This window comes from Macrotis lagotis, chromosome 7, assembly GCF_037893015.1.
Source record: "Macrotis lagotis isolate mMagLag1 chromosome 7, bilby.v1.9.chrom.fasta, whole genome shotgun sequence".
In the NCBI taxonomy this organism is placed as follows: domain Eukaryota; kingdom Metazoa; phylum Chordata; class Mammalia; order Peramelemorphia; family Peramelidae; genus Macrotis; species Macrotis lagotis.
Window position 1 is genome coordinate 197,204,804 of NC_133664.1, and position 11,558 is coordinate 197,216,361.

An 11,558-nucleotide genomic window follows, 5' to 3' on the forward strand; every position below is an offset into this window, starting at 1 on the left:
CTGAGACCGAATTTGAACCCAGGTACTTCTGACTCCAAGGCCAGTGCTTTATCCACTGCGCCACCTAGCGGCCATCAGTTACTTTTGATAGACTTTGTGCATTCAAAAAAGTGATTTTCTAATTCCCTTTATTTGTGTACCTTTAAATGTCAATTTGGTTTTGAAATATTTTTTTTAAATAAAGTAGGTGAAGAGATATTTTGAAAATATACAGTTAATGATTCATTCCTTTGAGGTAAACTGCCCTTCTCTGTGTCCTTTGAAAAAGAAATACTCCCATGCAAGAAGGATATTTCCTAGATAATTAAAGTCCTAAGAATAGTGAGAAAGGAAAATAATTTCAAAAGATTTCCAATTCCTGGGGGCATCATTAGTGCCTTCCCTCTGAGATTTCTTCCCATTTACATTGTGTATATTACTTGTACATAGTTGTTTCTTTGTTATCTCTCCCATTGCAATGTAAACTCCTTGGGGGCAGGAATGGTGTTTTGGCTTTGTTTTGTATCACTAGTACTTATATATGTGTGTGGCATACAGTAAGAGCTTACTAAATACATGTTAACTGACTGACCTGGTATCATCCCAAGAGGAGGCTTCTGAAGCTGCGAGATAGGACAGTCTTTCATCTACACACTCAGAGCATGTGAACATTTCCTTTATTTCTCATTGACTTGCTCTAATGATGACAAACAATTGTTCAGTGGAAGTGAAGGTATATAAAAGGTACCAACAGATAAAAAAGTTCAGTATCCTTGATGACTTTCAACTGAGGAGAAAAAAATGTTGTAAAAAAATCTGAGTGAAGAGGGCTTCCTCACCTGGTCACTAGGTAGCTCTGAATGTGAAACACCTTTTGTTTCTTCTAATGGCAGATGACCTAACTTTGAGCAGTGACCTCAGGAACTGACCCCAGCTGTAAGTCTACTCACCTCCAACAAGCCAGGGAATAACTTGTCCATTAACTGTCTCACACCTAAAAGTGAACTTGTCGGGAGAAATCTTGATAACAATCACTTTAAAACCGAGCCAGGGCTCCCCAAGGACTGAGTTAGATGAGAGTAGGATCCTACTTTTAGAGGTGGCTTAGTAAATATCCCTTGTAAAAAGCATTTTGTGGGCACAAATTGTTGAATTGATATTGAGAAAGGTAGTATATCACTAATTGAACTCTAAGTTCTTTTTTTAGCTCCAAAGTTCATGAGCCCATGATCTCCATGCTCATTAGACAAATCCCAGTCTTAGACACTAATAGATCAGGGAAAGGGAGAGACTATCATTCATCCTTTATCTCATTCATCATTCTTTGCTGCTTTACTGACAGAGTTGGAAAAAATGAAAAGCAATTATCATTTCCCAATACAATCTGTGGTCTGTTGATTTTTTGCAATTTCCCCAAGTATCCTACATTCCACTCCAGAGATCACCACAAGTTACGTATCTTTAATTATTGTGAGAAGATAGAAATGGTGTTTTGTGACAGTGACAACCTTAAAGGAAAGAAAAACCTTCCAATTGAAATATTAAAGTAACCATTTCCTTTTTCATAAGTAAAGAATAAAAGTTACCCATCTTGCTTTTGCTCTAATTCTAATTACAGGTAGGAAGATGAGTAAAAGGTTTTCCTTAGACCTCTTTCAGAGTATTTTTGGTTTGCTTGTTTTTTACCATTATGATAAAAGTGGGTTACAGTTTTTCCAGGATCCTGTGCCTATATCCTTTGGTTGTTAGGACTATCTAACAAATCTATCCCTTTCATTTTTGTGTAAAAGAAAGCAATTAGTTCTTCATGATTAACAATGTTCTAAGTCAGGTTAACATCGGTTACACCATATTCTTTGTTCCTGGACACTGAACATCTGAAGGCTCACTGCAAAGCCAACAGGTAATCGAATTTGTTTCAGTCATTATCCTTAGACATCAAAGATCAGCCCTGGAATTTCCATATGAAATTTATGGTGGGAGGTGCTGAATGTGGTTGCCCTTCTTTGGACAGACTTTATCATATTAATGTCCCTCTTATGTGATGACTAGAATTAAACCTACAATTCTAAAATGGAATGAGCAACAGAGTATGATGGGACCTACCTTGTTCTGAACAGTATATATTTATAAATGATGTTTATTATCACATCGTTGATTCATATTAAACTTGAATTCAACTAAACTCCCTAATTATTATTCATATGCAATGTATTTCTAAGATTGCACTTGTCATTTAATTTTTTTAACCTAAGTGCAAGAACTGTAATTTATTTCCATCAAACTTCATCTTATTGGATTCTGCCCCTTATTTTGATCTATTGGAATCTTTTGGGAACCCCATTTTAATGCATCAAATATTCCTAATAGCTTTGACTCATCCACAAATTTGAAACACATTCTATTTTTGTCTTTCCTAAATCACTGAATAAAAATTGCTAAATAGAACAGAGTTTAAACTCTAAATCATGACTCTTCTTCGATTATATTAAGCTCTGAAAAGACCATGCCAATGAGTCACAATTTCTGACATTTTCCATAAAGCCAGAAAGGTTTCATGTATAGTCCAAGCAACTGTGTCATAGTATGTGTCATATTCTAACACTTGGAATTATATAGTTTTGCAGTTGCTATACTTGATGGGCATATTTACCTTGTGTAAAACTTACTTTTCTCCTGACTTTTGTCTCTCTCTGATATACAATCTCTTCAATAATTAGCTTAAATATATTGCACATTCAAAAATAAGACTAAGACCCATAAAATGACCACTTTTAAAATATTTTATAATGCTTAAATTCCATCTTTAGAGAACAGCTATATATCATGAAAAAAACTATCATTTGCAAATACATATTCCATCATTTATTGAGAATTGTGTTTGCCAAGTACATAAAACTGATCTGAAAATGTCTTCTTCTAGAACAGTACGAACAACTGTTGTCTACAAAGATGAATTAGTACATTCTGTATTTTGGCATCCTTACTAGTCTTTGATGCAAAGGAAAGGACAAAGTATTTCATGTTCAGATAAATATGAATAGTGGAGCACATGCATTACTTAGTTTCATCTGATACTGTGAAATTTGCTTTTTCCATATGTTCCTCGGCAACTCCTGGAGGGACTAGAGAATGTGGTAACTTTTGTTACATTCCTGCTCCCAAAGCTGAATTTGAAAACAGATATCCTCTAACTTATTTTGACTTAAGAAGTATATGTTTATATACATATATCCCCATACATATACATAACTAGATAAACTATGGGTACGTGTTTATAAATATAAGGGGCAGCTAGGTGGAGCAGTGTATGGAATACAGTTCTAGAGTCAAGAAGACTTATCTTTTCGATTTCAAATCTAACCTGTTACTAGTTGTGTTACACTGGGCTAGAAAGTTAACCTCAGTTCCTTATCAGTAAGCTGGAGAAGAAAATAGCAAATCATTTCAAGAAAAACAAATCATGCAACTCTTTGATAAGCTAGTGAAACCTGTGCATCTCTTCTAAGAATATTATTTTTAAATCATAAAATTACATGAATATCACAAAGAAAATAAATTATATTAAAATAAAGTTATCAAAATATTTTAAAATAATTCATGAACTCAGCTTAAGAAAACTCTGCTATATTTCTCTGAGGTACTGTACACCTCATACCTCTCAGATTGGCCAATATGACCAGAAAGCATAATTATCAATACTGGAAGGGATATGGAAAATCTGGGACACTAAAGCATTGTTTGTGAAGTTGTGTATTTAGGGCCAGCTCCTGAGAGTGATTTACATATATCCTTGGTGACCTTTTCCATCAGAGATATGTATGTATTCTTGCTCATTAAATGGATTTGTTGGTTCTCCAGTGAACCCTGACCTGGGACAATCTGTGGCTCCAGAGATGGTTGTAAAAGGTTTTTCTGATAAAGAAGTATGCAGATTTCTAAGAATAAATATAATTTTACCCAGGAAATTGTGAAACTGGGTCTCTTCTAACCAGTCATTCCTGAGATAAATTTTTGTTATAAAAAGTCTGAGTTTCCAAAAATAAACCAGTAGAGTTTGTATCATGACCCTGCATGTATATCTCTATTTGACCTGATTTTCACAAGTCAATGTCCAGACACACACCAGAGGTATCACAGGCGATAGTTGTGAACTGATCCAACTTTTCTATTGAGCAAGTTGGAATTATACCAAAGGGTAATAAAAATGTGCACCCTTTGATCTAACAATACCACTACTGGACTTGTATTCTGAAGAAATCATGATAAAAGGGTAAAAATACCACATGTACAAAAATATTGATAACAGCTCTCTTTGTAGTGGCAAAAAAATTTGAAATTGAGGGGATATCCATCAATTGGGGAGTGACTGAACAAATTGTGGTATATGAATGTGATAGAATACTATTGTTCTATAAAAAATCATGAGGGATGGGATTTCAGAAAAACCTGGAAAGACTTGCATGAAATGATGCTGAGTAAAATGAGCAGAACTAGAAGAATATTATAGATCATAAAAACAACAAAGGGTGATCATCAACCATGATGGACTTATTCATTTCAGCTATACAATAATCAAAGACAATTTTAGGGAACCTATGATGGAAAATACCATCAGTATCCAGAGAAGGAACTGTGGAGTTTAAATGAAGACCAAAGTTTATTATCTTCAATTTTTAAAAGTTATCTTATGTATTATGTAATTTTGCTATCTCTAATGTTTTCTTTCTTCCTTTTGGATCTGATTCTTCTCTCACAACAAGTTCAGTTTCGATCTATGCTTTTCATGGATGTAAATATAAAACCTCTATCAGATTGTCTTCTGTTGGGGGGGCAGAAAGAGAGGGAGGGAAAATTGTAAAATTCAAAACCTCACCAAAAAATGATTGATAAAAACTACCATTGTATGTAATCAAAAACAAATAAAAGTTATATAATTTTAAAAAAAGAAAAACCTGCTATATAGGCTATATATTGTGATGTAGATAAACAAATTTCAAGCAAAATTACTATAGTATTTGAATAAGATTTCCTTGTAGTTCTACCACTTGATAACTTAATTTGAAATGTAAACCCTATCTGAACAATAATTTTCATAACTATCACCATCATTCAGTAAAGATCCATAAGAGAGAAAGCAGTGTTCAGAAGTCAAAGTTTGAAAGGAGGTAGCAATACAGAGAATATCAAAGAATAATGAAGGTGTAGTTTGATGAAGGTTAAAATTAAAGTTAATCCTACAATTTGAAATGAAGGTGCCAATACATAAGGGAAATGTTGTTTTAAGAAATTTAATATACAGTTTTAAGAGAAATACTAATTTTATCCAACTGACTAGCAAAGATCTGAATGATGCTTATTCATCAACTATGTAATTTTAAAGGTATGTTTTACATGATAATTGATTATTAATTGCAAAATAAAGAAATTAGTATGTTCTCTTCATATATATATATATTATTGATTAAAAGGACATCTATTGTTAACTAAAATTCTTAGTATGTATTGGTAATTTATATTTATTAGAAAAATCCATGTTTATGGAATGGCCTTAATTCAATTCCAAGACATTCAAAACATTACCATTTTTAAAATTTTCATTTACAGAATGAGAGAAGTAAGTAATGATGTTGTGTGATTGGGATTGTGTCAGCCCCAAACTGTTATCTAGGAAAAGATATGTTCCACTTTGGAACATATCTTAGAATATTAGAAAGGACACAGACTAACAAACCACCATGAAAACAAGGACAAGAGTATGGGATTCTCCTTTCTCTTACTTTCCTGTAATAAACCATATTAGCTTTTAGTAATTTTCAGAGTAATAATATTGAGCAGAGAAATAAGTGGAGGAATTTCTCCCTTTTACATCTTTTCAAAGTACATCATTCTATCCATAGGACTAGAAGAGTCTTGGGAAGGCTTAGAGATTTTTAATCTGTCAGAATTTACCAGGCTTTAATTTTCTTCATGCTTACTCCAATCTTCAGAAATGTTATACAAAGAGTGGAATTTGTTATTAAAAAAAAAGAAACTAACCTTATAAGGAAAAGCAAAATTAATCTTTTCAATGGCATTTTTGACCTTTGAGGTTGATGAAATATCAGCATTATTAACTAGAGTAAGTTGCTTCAGATACTATTAATAAAATCATGTTTCTTAAGTGATGTCTCCTCAAAGTACATCTGAGAATAGAGTGGTTTTCTTGTACAGAATACTGAGAATAGTTGATGCTCATGACAATTAGAACATAATGTAATTTGCTTTGATTTCTACTTAAATGTTAAAAAAGGCCATAGCTATATTAGCATATTTCATTTACAGTGATAAAGTTGTTCCACTGAAGAAACAGTTTGTGCACAAGAATAAATTTGATGTATCTTATTTTCTTCAATTCATATGTAGTCATATTATGTGATAGAGATGACAGAAATGTTAATTTGTAAAAATAAAAAATAAGGAGGCCTGTGGCAACTTATTCATACCATTATCTGATTTTCAAGTATTGTGTTCAAGTATTATTATATTATATTATATTATATTATATTATATTATATTATATTATATTATATTATATTATATTATACTATATTATATTATATTATACTATACTATATTATACTATATTATGCTATATTATGCTATATTATTATATTATATTATATTATATTATACTATATTATACTATATTATATTATATCATTATATAATTCAAGTATTATCAAGTATATGATCTTCAAAATTTTTCCCCCAGCATAAGATGAGAAAGGGGCACCTAGGTGGTGCAGTGGATAGAGCACCAGCCCTGGAGTCAGGAGTACCTGAGTTCAAATCCGGCCTCAGACACTTAATAATTACCTGACTGTGTGGCCTTGGGCAATCCACTTAACCCCATTGCCTTGCAAAAACCTAAAAAAAATTCTCAGAATAACATGAGAAATAATTCAAAGCCATTCTATGGAATTGTCTTCTTTCTCTTCCCTTGAAGGGGAAAAAATTTAAGGTACTCAAAATCATTAACAGAGAACTATTCTTCTTAAAAGGAGAAAACTGACAATTATTAAATACAATTTCATGCTTAATTCTTAATCCTGCTATAAATCACACCCCATTATGTATGTACAAAAGAAAACAAGATAGTTTGTTATTTGTCTTTATCAGACCTCTTTATTTTTACTGAAGCTGTTTGGTTGGTTGGTTCTTGTCCTTTGTTATTGAAGAAGACCAAAATGACATCACTGTTTGAGACAAATTAGTGTGTCCTGTTGTGGCTGATTGGACCAATACAAGCTTGGAATGCTCTACCACAGGTTGGGCACAAATAGTCCATGTAAACACCTTTCACATTTTTTGCTATCTTAAAATACCCAAGAGGGTATACAATTTTTTATAGCTGTGTTTCCCACTCTGATAGTTTACAAACATTTGACATCTTACACCAAAGTCTCAAAAACTTCTCCAAGGGCCAGTGAGGCCTGAACCAGGTTACAATGTAATTAGGAAATGCTTAACAAAATAAATAATACAACAGAACATAATATTAATTTTAAGTCAATATGTGACCCATAGGAATCCTTATGTCCAGTTTGGTGTTCCCCATTTCTGTTCCTGAGTAGAATCTCATCCAAAGCAGAATGAATCTCCTCATTAATTCTGCCAAGGAATTTCTGGCAGGAGTCCATGGAATATGGTTTGTAGGTGGGGGGAAAAAGCATTTAAAAAACAGTGATAAGATCATATAGTCAGACATTTCTTCCTTCCAATAATCCTGATTAGATCTTATTACATGAGTGACTAGTATGTACCTCAAAATACCTGATGTTCACTTCAGTTGAATTAAAAATCTTTAACTCAACAGAGTAAACAGTGGTGGGTCTGTGATGCTGCTAGACAACAAGCCAGTTATGTACCATGCCTTCATTTTACTGGTTATGATCATCTTATTTTGGCAACCTATAGAGGCTGGTAAGTACACTATGATGGAGACTTTATTTTGCAACAGCTCCAGTTTTGATAATTTCATGTATTTTTTATAAAATAATACGTTGACTAGATTAAATACTTCATAGATTGTTAAATAGAATATTTAGATAAATGAACACTTTTCCCTAATTCATGTAATTCAGTGAAACTGGATTCACTAAATGTCATGCAGGGAAGAGAGTATCCATTTTCAAGCCCAAATACTTGATTATTGATGGCAGTCCAATCTTAGAGAATATTGTTGCTAACAGTTGAATAAAATCAAATTCAAAATAAAATGTCAACATATGGTGTGAAAGAGCCTTTTTTCTTACACCTTAGTTCAAAAAATCAACTTCATAACTGCAGTAAGTGTGGTTAAATATAATAATAATAATATTAGCTAACATTTATATAGAGCCACTACTGCTTTTCAAATCCTCACGACATCACTGGGAAGTAGATGCTATCTATTGTTACCCCCATTTTTACAGATGAAGAACCTGAGGCAGAGATTAAAAGAAATCACACAAGTTTATGATGGATTCAGCTAATGCTCATTTGTCAAAATCATATTGGTTCCATGAGATAATATGTCTTAAATTTTATAAGAGTCTTTTCTTCGTATCAGATGATGCATTCTTGCTTATCCTCTTACCTATGCCAAAGACCTCTTTCCTCCCCATTTTGCACATCCCAGTTTTCTACCTATCTAAACACCAATTCAAACACTGCCTCTTGCATAAAATCTTGATCCTGGGGCTACTAACAACAACCTATTTGAAAGTTACCTACTAGAGCATTTTATTTCTGCCACTTCATGATGTTTTTCATGAGATACATTTAATTGTTTTAGTTTGAATCTCAAGCCTTTACTAAGTCTGAACAAGGACCAGGACTGAGACTTATCTAAACACATCCAGCCCTGTGCTCTGCAGATGGTGCTCAATAATAAGGGGGATGAAAGAATGACGATCTATTTTCACTTTCTACTCACTTGCTAATCTCTTATATATATTTGTTCTCTCTCATCCCTCCTTGTTTGCAGTCCTCCCCTTTAATATATTACCCCCAGAGGCCAAGGACTATACAAAGTACAGTAGTATGTTTAATTATTTGAGTTTGAGTATTAATCATGTACTAAATCTAATTAAGAATTGCAACAGGGCGGCTAGGTGGCGCAGTGGATAGAGCATGAGCCTTAGAGTTAGGAGTACTTGAGTTCAAATCTGGCCTCAGGCACTTAATAATTACCTAGCTGTGTGGCCTTGGGCAAGCCACTTAACCCCATTGCCTTCAAAAACCTAAAAAATAAAAGAATTGGAACAATGGCTCACATAATTCTGTGTGACCAACGACTGAAAGAGTAAGCACTTAATCAATGCTAGTTTGCTTGCTTGCTTGATGACTCTTCAGTAAATCCCTTAAATTTCTTCTGCCTACTCTTCTTCCACTTTTTTAGTTAAGACCCTATTTAATTATGTCAAAAAAGAGTGATTTTTCATTTTGAAGGAAATTTTTTATCTTCTCCACCAATTCACCTTAAATTTCCTTGGAACTGTTTTACAGGAATCCGTGGTTTTCTTTGGCTCTTCTCTTATCCATTTACTTTTAGGTCCTTCTTGCAGAATTCTTTTTTTTACCAAAGACTGAATCCTAAAGTAATGTACTCTAGAGTTTATGAATCATGGTCTCCTTTCCCTTAGCCACTACAGTCAGTTTCTACATTATCTTTCTATCCTTTCTTGATCACTTTCGAATCTTTTCTTAGTTCTTCCCAATTCCACTCCCAGGTAGCCTACCTGAGTTGACACAGAAAATCCAAATGTCCCAGGTTGTCCCTAGGAAACCATCCCTTAAATCTTTCTTTTAATACTTTGGTTAACTCAAGACTTCAGTGTGGCTGTCTCCATCAGTTACTTAGCTGTGTTTCTTATCCTTGTCATCAATTCTCTGTTCAGGAGTTATCACTGTGCTGAAGGATGTCCATACAACATTTGGACTTACCAGCAGTTATTACTAACTTTTACTACATGACCAGCTAAACTCCTATTGCATATATATCTCTGATGGCATTTTTTATGCAACTTCTTATGTGCAAGTAATCAATATTAGTATGCTGTAATTCTCAAATAGAAATGGGAGCAACTAAGCTATACATTAAAAGACTTTTAGCTGCATTTTGACTTAGACACAATAATGTTAACTAGGTTCTATTGTATTTTTGTATATATTGTTGAGTATTTCCCAATTACATTTCTGCTTGTTGGTGTTTAGCCTGCCTATACCTATATTAGTCTTTTCCATAATTACTCTTTAGATTCCATAAAATTTTTATTCTTCTGAGAATCTGGTAATTTATGACTTGTAGTCATATAGCATCATAGGAAGAGAATAGTAATGGACTGTGGAGTTTTGACACAGAGTACTTATAGGCTATATGATAGATGAATTTCTAAGGAGGAAGATCAATTATCAAATTCAGTTTGTTTTAATATTTCTAGAGTTTCCCTCCTTCTGTGGCTGCCCTTGGGGCTAAGATAGCACCATAGCCATGGCCATCTGATGCCCCATGGTCATGGGCGTCAACAAGGGCCACAAAGTTACCAAAAAGTTGCAAAGCTGCGACACTGCTGATTCTGTGGGCGTTTGACCAAACACACCAAATTTGAGAGAGATATGATCCGGGAGATGTGTGGGTTTGCCCCTTATGAGAGACGGGCCATGGAACTGTTAAAGGTCTCCAAGGATAAGCAAGCCCTTAAGTTCATCAAAAAAAGGGTGGGAACTCACATCCATGCCAAGAGGAAGAGAGAAGAGCTCAGCAATGTCCTAGCTGCCATGAGGAAGACTGCTGCCAAGAAGCACTAAACTGGACCCTGCCTGCCTTCCCCATTTAACCCAATAAAGATTTGACAAATTAAAAATATTCTAGTCAAAAATATAGAATTTATATTCTTAGATTCAAGAGAGACATCAAGGGTCATCTGTTCCAGACTCCTTATGTTACAAGTGAGGAACCTGAGGCCCAGCAAGATTAAGTGTGTGACCCAAGGCCACAGAGTTAGAAAGTGTTCTAGAACCTAGGACCTTAATTCATTGTCCATAAGTTCTCACTTACTTACTTGTCAGAGAATCTCTCCAACTAAGCTATAAATATTTTTTAATCAAGGATTAATCATCAGTTAATAGTTCTGCTGAGATAGATTGTCTTGTATAAGATGATAAATGATTCTTTTTTTTCACAGTAACTCAATCAATTAAAATAGAAAAGTATTTATTACATGCTTATTATGTATCAACCTCTGCTAGAGGGTCAGAGCTATAAAGACAAAAATGAGAGGGCCAGTCCTTGAGAAGTTTACTATCTATCTATCTATCTATCTATCTATCTATCTATCTGCATGAATACATGTATGTGTGTTTATGTGTATGTCTATACATTGTGGCTGTATAGGTGTTACATGTATTCATCTTTGTGTATGCACACAGTGCTAGGTCTGGAGTTCAAATCTGACCTCAAATACTTACTAACCATATGATCTTAGGAAATCACTTACCTCTGTTTGCCTCAGTTTCTTCATCTGCAAAAAGGGAATAACAATAACACTTACTTC

At 33.8% G+C, this 11,558-nt stretch overlaps 1 pseudogene; it reads left to right on the forward strand.

The window, feature by feature from the left end:
• Positions 1–10,458: 10,458 nt before the first annotated feature.
• Positions 10,459–10,812, forward strand: LOC141493945 (large ribosomal subunit protein eL36-like; annotated as a pseudogene).
• Positions 10,813–11,558: the final 746 nt, after the last annotated feature.